This window comes from Cotesia glomerata, linkage group LG6 (assembly GCF_020080835.1).
Source record: "Cotesia glomerata isolate CgM1 linkage group LG6, MPM_Cglom_v2.3, whole genome shotgun sequence".
NCBI classification, from domain to species: Eukaryota; Metazoa; Arthropoda; class Insecta; order Hymenoptera; family Braconidae; genus Cotesia; species Cotesia glomerata.
The window spans coordinates 8111064-8122137 of NC_058163.1; positions in this window are offsets into that span (position 1 = coordinate 8111064).

The following is an 11074-nucleotide window of genomic DNA, read 5'->3' on the forward strand; positions in this document are numbered from 1 at the left end:
TAAATTTACACAAAAAAGTGTTAAATTTTTAACATAAAATTTTTTGACGCAATGACGCAAAATTTTTTACTGTGTACTACCAACTGCACTATGTAACCGTATAATAATGAAATGAATCATAGAAAAGAAATGTGTTGGACCAAACAAGCCCTGAAGAAATAAGTAGTAGCAGAAAATAAAATAAAAAGAAGAATAATAATGATAGCATAATACTATTTTGGTTCACAACTTGATTAGTGTTTTTGGTGTGGCATTGCCCGCTGACTTAGGAATGCCTGCCCTGCTAGAGATCGAAGTGGTTAAAAGCGGCGAGAATAAAAATATTCACCTCTGTCTTTCTTCCTCGCTTACTTCGAGCTTATTTCTTCTCTTCTTATGAATTCTGCCATGGCGTATCATGTGGCATGTGTTTTGTTGTATCGTTTGAGTAGGTGTGAGGATACCCAAAGAATTCACCTTTCGGCATTCCTTTTCTCTTCACGCGCGAGTTATACTCCTCATCTCTCACATTTATACACATACGTAACAAAAAATCCACGCATTGCCCACTAGCCACCTTGGATCGTTTTCTTTGCATTCACCTTCTGCCCTGGCACACTATACACACCAGTCCTCTTTCTTTTCATACATCGCCTTTGTGTCAGTATTATGTATATATCATTCGGCTTTAGTTTCATTTCTTTATTTTTATTTTTCATTTTTTTAATCTCATTTCTTCTGAACAAGTCTAGAGCAATTTTTTTAATTCTTACAATTTGATCGATAAAATTTGAATTCAAATCATTCAGGCAGTTTTCCGGATTTCAATTGTGGCTATTATATTCATATTGGATTTACAGGATAATTAAGTTGTATCAATCTCAAGAAAATACAAAGCATAAATACACCTGATGGTAAAAAAAAAACTGTATATCGTTTATCAAAAAAAAAAAACTGATTGAAAAAGAAATTATAGTGAAAGCCAATTAATCTGAACGTGTGAAGTCTGCTTGTAAACACTTCAGCCGTCAAAATATTAAATGTATTGACACCTTTTGTTTTTCTAATAACTTTAAAATGACCCGAGTGAAGACCTCCTGAAAATGGCAGCCTACTTCGGTGTCATTTAAATATAACTAATAAAAAACCAAAATCTTTTGTTCTTTTGTGTGTTTGCGTTTATGTAAAGCGAAGTTCAGTCTCCGGCCGCTTATAAGCGTTATTAAACAGCTGATTTAGTTTTGGTGCATGCGTCTTATTTTCATTATTCGAGTGGATCAATTTTGAGAAATCTCAAAAATAAAATTTCCGAAAATTCATTTTTTTGAAATATCTTCTGAACGGCTCGACCGATCGATTTAAAAAACTACTCAGCTCTTAACCTCAAAAAACGACGTCGATTGCTACCGGTCTGGTCAAAATCGGTTGATTCGTTCAAGAGATATCGTCGTCGAAAAAAATTGAAAAAAATGTTTTTTTTTCAGAATTTCTATGAAATTTTTAGTCTGAACGGTTTGCGCTTTAAGATTCTTTAAAGAACTCAAAAAATTGCGTTGAATGCCGTAAAATACGAGAAAGTCGGTTGATTGATTTAAAAGTTATTGCTGTTTGAAAATTCAAAAAGTAGTGTTCTATGAAACTTCTATCAGACTTTTGAGCTCGAAGAGCTCAAAAGCATAGAACAGCTATCTATTTGAGCTCGAAGAGCTCAAAATAACACAAAAACTATATTTTTGAGCCTGAAGAGCTCAAAAACAAAATAAGTGAAATATATGTTGAGCGCTTAAGTATGGAGTTACACAGTAAAAAATTTTTCGTTATTGTGTAAAGTGTGAAAATGTTTGTGTAGAATTTAACATTTTAGCATTTTGATTCAACACAATAGAGTGTTGATTCAACACAAATTGTGTAAAAAAAGTCATCAACACAAATTTTTGTGTTAAATTTGACGAAAAATTTTTTACTGTGTAGTGGGAAGTTGCAGGGATGGTCTTTAGGGTCAACCATTTTTCTAATATTTTTTTAAATCGATTAATTGCTATTTTTACCGTAAAAAAAAAAAATGGTTGTAATGACTTATAGTATAGACTTTGCAAGCTCTTATGGAGAGGTAAACACGATGACTTGAAAAAATCAATTTTTTAACTTAATTTATTTTTTAATCTCCTCATTTAATTTATGGAAAATTATGAAATGAAAATTGCAACTTAATATTCTTTTGTTTGATTGTAATTAATTTTTTTTCGGCTGGCAGTTGGAAAAATTTTCTGTTTTTTGAGCAGTCATGCATAAAAATTTATTTTTACACAGCTGATACCATGTTCAATTATGTTCGCTATTAGCTGACCAAAGGTAATACAATTTTTAATTGGTTCTTTTTTTACGATTCAGCATCGAAAGAGAGCGATCAATTCGTATGAAAAAATACTCTCCGCGAAAAAATTTAAACAAGCTTTAAAATTGAATTTAAAATAAAATTAATTTCTTGTAATTTATTGACTAATAACTTATTATTAAAAAAATTCTTTCAGTTTTATTCTTGTAGTGTACATTATATAGTTATTTTATTTTATCGATGTTTGATATAAAATTATTGAAAAATTGAATTAAAATGAAAGTTATTAGGAAAAATTTCAAGTATATTTAAATTTTACATAATCTTTTTTGTTTGACTTTCTAAGTGAACGATACAATCTAATTTTTATTAAGAATAAAGTCAATAAAAAGTGTTTTTATTATAGTATTTGATTTAATTCACGCTGTCTAAAATACTTAATTAATATGTGACATTTCGTATTGACATTGTTCAAACAATGAATGATTGATTCGGGTTGAATAAAAAAGCAGGACAGAGAAAGGAGTCCTTATACTATGAGAATGAGAAGAGAACAAAAAATCTATTTTTTTAGCGGAGTGGCCCGAGTAAGAGGGGGAGAGGGGAGTCGAGTAGACTATTGGAAATAAGCCATCCCTCTATTTCGTGGCCAAACTTTTGGGCTTTCAATGGGTAGTGCATGGGTCGATTAAAGTTAGAGAGAGGGAATTATATAGGATACAGAGAATATATAGAGAGAATTTTCAATGTCTCTTGTCTATTGAAGGAATCAAAAGTTTCAATTTTACGGTCTCGTGGACAAATCGATCGAAACAATAGATCACATCTTCATTATAGATTTCATTTAACCTTTAATTAGAAATAGATACCATCAATACACTTTTTTTCCCTTTAAAATTTTTTTCAACAGCAGCAATTTCAATTCACTACATTTTAATTGCTGTTATCTTCTGTAAAATTATTCTGTGAACCTCTTTACTATCACTTATAAGTAAATACACAATTCAAACAATTAGCTTGATAAAAAATGATTAGATCTGGTCATTTAAAATCAGATTCAGATGCGAATAGTGACAGGATCGATAGCTATATTTATTAAGAGTAGAAAGATATAATTATGGGGACTATATACGAGACGATATTTATATAGTCTCCACAGATAAAATTATATACAACTTATAAACTGCAGTCATACTATGAGGCTGCCAATAATTACAAATTATAAATAAAAAAATTTTTGCTCAATGTTTCTTTGATATTTTTAATCATAATGTACATCATTTTGGGCACTTTTGAAGTAGATTTAGAAAATGATACTTTTATTAGAATAAGATCAATTACTAATAATTTAATAGGAAATTTCACAGAACAATCTTATTGAACCAACAAACTATTCAAAACTCATCCAAAAATTTAATACAAAAAATTGACAAACCAAAAATTATACAATAATGAAAATGAACGGATTTTGAAGATCTTTCTGATGGTACCAAATTAAACTATAAGAACTCTTTGAAAATAAAAATATTCCCGTTACAAAATTTTACTTATTCTCTTGATTATTTAGACGATAAATTCACTATCGCCGAAAAAATATCAAACTGTAAAAAAATATTAATTCAGGTTAGGACATTGATGGCGGTACCAAACTTTTCTATAAAAAACCATTTTATAATAAAAATTCGCCTCACCAAAGTTTGCTCATTTTCTTAATTATATGGATTAATATTTAACAAATAATCACATTGCCGTGCATAAACCAAAATTAATGAATAAACGAATCTCATTTAGCTTAAAATTCTAATATATTTATAGCTATTCTGTAAAGTTATCATAATAAATGAATTTTCGTTGAAAATAATATGAAACCATGAAAAGGCACATATTAGATATTCATATATAGTTGTACAAATTTATGCAAAGTTATATTTTGTATTATATATTTATATCTTACTATTTTCTTTTATTTAGTCAAACAAATCAATCATCTAATTTACGGATTCTTTTCTGAAATCCGTACAATTGAATTATTAATTGAATAATTGCGTAACGCTGTTGATATAATACCGAGTAATTAAATTAGCGAGAAGCGAACAAATCTATTAGCGAGCAAAGAGTCAAAATGCGTATATATTTATAAATATATGGACATTAAAGTGATTTTAGAAGTTTTGTAACCCCTAAAATATCAAGAGGTTTCTCCTTGGTGAAAGGGTTGCTGCGCTTACCCTTTGACGCCATTTCATTTGTGCGCCAAACAATAAAAGCACTTGAGTGATTTCGTCGGCGCTCGAGCCTCGAGGCCATATGGATATGACGCATTGCTCTGTAAACTATACAATATACAATATTAATAATTAAAAAGAGTATTAGTATTCGTAGTAATATTAGTTGAAACAATGCTCGTAGTCGGAGCCAACACAACTAAAACCTTTCCAGAATAATTAAACACCAAACTCAAGACGTCACGAGTCTTTGTTAAACGCGACGAGCGACGAAGAAGACATACACTTGTGTTCAATTAATGATAACGTTTATTGTTAACGCAAAATTGAATTTTCTCCGATGGATCGTTTGCAGGTGGCTCGGGCATTAGATAAGTTAAATATTAACAAAGAATGTCTGGTCTTGGTAATTGGATTATTTAGATAATGTGACAATGAAACAAGTGAACTTGCTTTACATTTAAACACAGTCTACAGGAGTCAAGTACAAAAGGTGAAAAGTTTTTTTTTTGTTATTTATTATCTATGTTAATTATTTTTTTAGTTACTTACATTTTACGTTTTGTTGATAAAAATAAGTATGCAATACTTGACATTAATAACATCCATCGATTTTTATCTAATTATCATCATTAAAAGATTAAATAATTTAATAGTAGTGATAGTAAAATGATAATAGTAATAAATTTTTGGGAAAAAATTGAATTAAAAAGAGGAAGTGACAATAACATACATATACAAACTTCGGAAACCAATCACCGCTTCATATATAGGTGTTATTTGGTATCGGATTCTCGATTGAAAGTTTTATTAATTACAATTGAACGTGACTGATTTTAAATCTTTTATGTTTCTTCTTAATTATAGAACTTTTTATAGATCTTTTATGAAATTTTGTCAATTGTCAATGCTAATTCTTTGGAGTTCGCATACTTACGCGCGAAGCACTGAGGTGTGCTTTATTATCACTTAAAAAGGATAACTCGTTGATATAAACTTTTAATCCGTTTGTAAGTTAATTATTTACGATAAAGTAGTGAAATAATATATATCCAAACGAAGATAAAACATCAAATAATAAAAAATATAGCACTCTGAATTACCGGTATACACTTGACAACGCCGCAAGAGTTCCCTAACCTTCAAATTTATTTGTTTACTGTCTAACTAAAATGACTGAGATCTTCTAGCATTTAAAAAACCGCGGTTACTTATGCTTTGGGTAACTGCGCAAGCGGTATTGTCAAGTCAAATACAAGACTTTAAAGAACGGAAGTTCCTTGCGATTTTTCATAAAAAATATAAAATATCTGCGTAATACGTTCGGAAAGCTACTTTTTTATTGTTTTAATCGAAAGCTTATTATTTTTTCGAATCTCCATTTACCTACATGTAAAAATTACAATTTTCAAATCTAATTATTTGATTAAATATCCCGGAGACCTACTGTTTTTTAATTTTTTTATTAATTATTAGCTGTTACTCGCCCGCTCCGCGCTTTATAGAATTGCATTTTTAGATCTAAACTTGAAATTTAATTAAAGTATTGTTTTGACTTGCACAGATTCCCAATTCTATCGAATTGGCATCCACCCATCCTGATGGTAACTACTACTATTATGATGGTAATCAGTAATAATAGCTATAATTATTTTAACTAGTTACTACTATTATCAAAATCGTAATTCCTAATATAACCTGATGGTTACAGTTACCATCAGTAATAATAATAGCTACTATCTAAGCTAGTAAAAAATATTAAAAAAATTAAAAATTTGCGTTAGCGTGGATGCATTTCTGAATGAACTAAAAGCAGTTGTAGCGCAGTATAGTACACGAAAAATCGGGATTAAATTCGGATTGAATGTATTTTTAAATTTTTATTTGTCTAAAACAAGTTTCAACGCCAAGTTTTTCAAAAAAAAATTTGAAATTCCCAAAAAAATCAAAATTTTCAATAAAATTCAAATTTCAAAAAAAAAATTTTAATCTTACAAAAAATTTTTAAAAAACATAATTTTCATAAAATCTAAGATTTTCAAAAAAAAATTTTGAATACAATAAAGCTTTAAACTAATTATTAATCATAATTATCTAATTATTAAAATTAAAATTTTCCCTTTAACAATTGCAATTAAAGAGATCATACTCTTTGCTCCACTTGATGGTATCGTATTTTGAAATGCACCGAATCAGCTTGACTACATGTAATTTTTCTTCTGCATTGAATTAAATGATATTCTTAAAGTTAGCAGATGAAATAAACTCATTGACCTGTTCAAGTTATGCATTCTGTTGAAGAAATTCAATGCACAAATTATCAAAACTAGCAACCTACAGTCCCTATGTGACTGCCAAGAATTGCGAACTATAATAAATAAAATTTTGCTTAATTGTATAATGATTTTCGTTAAAGTGTAACACAAACACAATACAGAAAAAATAATTTTATTTAATAAACTTCCAAGCGTGGATTCGAATCCCAAGCTGGTCTTAGAAACCAGCTTGGTTGAGATTTGACTTTGCCGCGTAGTTTAAGATTTTTACAAACCAAAAAGATCCCAACGTACCACTCCCAACAGTTAAAGTCGACGATATGACTAATTAAAGAAAAAAAAAAAAAAATTATGAGCGACTTTTAAAAATTTAAATTTTGAACTGAAACTTTCAGAAACTTATTTTTTTTGGTCTATAAAATTATACCGTAACGAGAAAAAAAAATTAAAAAAAAAAAAAAGTTCGATTATTGACGATTTTAAAAATTTTTAAAAATTTGGAGTGACCTCTTAAAAATTTTTTTTTGAGCTGTCTTTTGGAGAGGGCTCTTAAAACATCAAAAACTAACATTTTTTCACTCGAGACTGAAAAAAGAAAAAATTGTCGGTTTTTTTGGGCCACCCTAATGTACATATATGTAATATATATAAATTTATAAAAAATTGATGTGGGTATTAGACCAATAAAACCCTCCTAAAAGATGAGCTTGATATCTTGAAAATTGAGCTGGCGCATGGGGGGAGGGGGGTCCCCTTTCCCATTTAAAATACATTGAAACAAAACTTTTTTCTTTATTTTCATTGTAAATCGTCAAGAAATTTTTTTTTTCAAATTTCTCTTTTCATTATCTTGTAGGAAATTAAATTCTCTATACAAAGAAGGTCTCTCATTTTTTCTCTAAACTGCAAAGGAAAAAAGTTACAGGGCTTTAAAAAACGAAAATTATAAAAAGTCAAAAATAACTTTTTTTTTGTTTTTCGACAACAAATTAATTTATTGCGTAAAATTCTTTACTTAATTTATCTATATTCAGTCTGTCAACTATATGTAAATTTGATCTATATATAGAAAAAAAAAATATATATTTATTTATATTATATATGGGGCATTCCATGTCAAATCGACCACTTTTGAACCCGACCCTTTTCGATTTTTCTGAAATTTTGGTGTCTTTCTCTACCCTATTGAAAACAATAGAATTTTTTATTGTTTATAGAATTTTTAGATACGAAAATAATAAAATACGAAAAAATAATTCAATGTTTCTTTTAATTTTTTATCTAACTTTATTGGAATTTAATCAAATGTTATCGATGATTGTCACTTTTAATTTTTGTTTTTATTTTTTTTCTCTCAGATTTTAGTTTTCAAAATCTGTTAAAAAATTTTCAGAGTGGTATAACAAAAAACAAACATTAAAAAAAAATTTTTTTTTTCATTTCTAAAAAAAAAATAGAAAGAAAAAAATACCACTTTGAAAATATCAGGAAATTCGCAGAAAATACTGAAGTTTTTTATAAAAAAAAAAAATCGAAAATCAAAAATGTCAATCATCCAGAAATTTTCGTTTTTTTCGAAAATTTTCAAAAAGAAACGCTGAATATGAATGCGAATTATTATTTTTATTCTTTCTCTAAAAAGTACATTTAAAAATAAAAATTTCAATAAAAAAATCATCCCAATAAGTTAATTTTCAAAAAATTTATGGTTATTTAACAAAAAAAAAGCTGTCTTTTTTAAATAACTCGTAACTTTTTTTTGGTTGGGTAAAAAAATTTGAAAAAATTCTGAAAATTGTTTTCAATAGGGTAGAGAAAGATACCAAAATTTCAGAAAAATTGAAAAGGGTCGGGTTCAAAAGTGGTCGATTTGGCATGAAATGCCGCATATATAATATAAAAATATAATATGAATAAATATAATTTTTTTTTCTTCTATATATAGATCAAATTTAGCTATAATTGACAGACTGAATATAGATAAATTGAGTAAAGAATTTTACGAAATAAAATAATTTGTTGTCGAAAACAAAAAAAAAAGTTATTTTTGACTTTTTATAATTTTCGTTTTTTAAAGCCCTGCAACTTTTTTCCAATACATTTTAGCGAAAAAATGAAAGAGTCCTTTTTTGTAGAGAATTTAATTTTCTACAAGATAACAAAAAGATAAATTCGAAAAAGAAATTTTTTGACGATTTACAATGAAAATACAGAAAAAAGTTTTTTTTCAATGTATTTTAAATGGGAAAGGGGACCCCCCCCCTCATGCGCCAGCTCAATTTTCAAGATATCAAGCTCATCTTTTAGGAAGTTTTTTTTGGTCTAACAAAGAAACTTTTTAGATGTATTTACTCAAAAAAAAAAAAAAAGTTTTTTTATTCTGACGCAGTCTAATATACATATCTATATATATAAAAATGAATCCCTATTTCCCTTGGTCACACCATCACGCGTGAACGGCTGGACCGATTTCACTAATTCTTTTTTTGATGTGTTTGGTATTGTCAGGAGAAGGTTCTTATGGAAGAAAAAATTAAGAAAATTGTGCGGAAAATTAGAAAATTTAAGAATACTCAACCACCATATAAAATCTATATCTATAGTTTTAAAAATGAATTGATGCGTGTTAGTATCGCTAAAACTCAAATATGGTTCGACCGATTTTGATAATTTTTTTTTGTTTTGTACGTTATGGTTCAAAGATGGTTTATAAAAAAAAAAAACATTTGAAAAAAAATCATAAATATTAAAAAATCGAAAAATTAAAAATAAAAGTGCAGCCAACATGTTATCGGGAGGTTCTGGGTTTAAATCCCAGTCCGAGCTATCCGAATTTTTTTCTCACATCTATATATCTATATATATAAAAATAAATTGCTGTGCGTTAGTCTCGCTAAAACTCAAAAACGGCTGGACCGATTTTCAAATTGTTTTTTGTTTTGTTCGCTATAGTCCAGGGATGGTTTAGAAAAATAAAAATTTTTGGAAAACCCGAAAGTTCAGCTAAAAAAATAAAAAATTGTTAATTTTGTATCGGAATCGCTATTGTTACGCTTGAGCCTCAAGGTTGCAAGAGTGTACCAAAATTGTTCAATATGTAGAAAGATACGTACAAGTATACTGCAGAGTTATACTATCTTCTTCTTCGATATATATATATAAATGAATTGCTGTGCGTTAGTCTGGCTATAACTCAAAATCTTCTGTACATATGAACAAAAACAAATTTCATAAATTCAGTGTTCATTTTTTGGGATCTTGATTTTCAGGCGATAATGAGAAGTGAGTTTCATTTAATTACTTGACAAAATTCTAACCGCACTTCATACAACCAGTATTTATTCTTTATCGAAGTAGACTAGAGTTTAAAGATTGTTAATCGCTGATCAAAAGGTGTAATAAAATATATTGTAGGTGATACGAAGTTCACCAGGTCAGCTAGTATATAGAATATATAAATATATGAAAAATTGATGTGGGTACTCAAATGAAAGGTCTCGATGAGTATAATGTCGGAGTGAGCTTATATCTGTAAAAATGTCAATAATTCACAAGATATAAGGTCATTTATCAATTATGAATCTAGAGATAGAGTATTTTTCTCTTAATGATATTCTCTTAATAATATAGATGATAGGATTACAATTAATTCAATTATAATGGAACCATCAAATGATGTTTCATTATTTTATCTTGTGAAAAAATATTAATCTATATACATATAAGCAAAATACCACTGACTCATCACTAGATCTCCGAAACTATTGGACCGGTTAATTTAAAATTTGGCATAGGTACTCCTTTTTCACCGTAGACGAGAGATAAGAAGGGATTTTGCGCAATTCCTAGCCAAAATGGATTTTTCGTCAACCATTACGTATGCTACCCCCTCTCCTTTTTTTCATTCTTCCCCTCCCCTCTCGTGCCCTATCACCCGTGCCTTCTTGCCCCTTCCCTATCTCTCTCTTTCTCTTTTTTTTGGGCGAAAATATCATTTTGATTCTCCAATCTAAGAAACCATCAGTGGCACCCATCAATTATAGAACTCAACCCCCCCCCCACAACCACCCACGCTAATCAACCGTTGCCATGGTTACCGTTGCCATAGTTACCGTTGCCATGGTTACCGTTACCATAATAACAGTCAAAATAAATAAATTGTAATTACAAATTCGGTTGTCAACTAAATTCGAAGGAATGATGAGAATAAAAGTAGAAAGTTACTAAATACTAATATTCTGTACAATGTTAAGCAAATA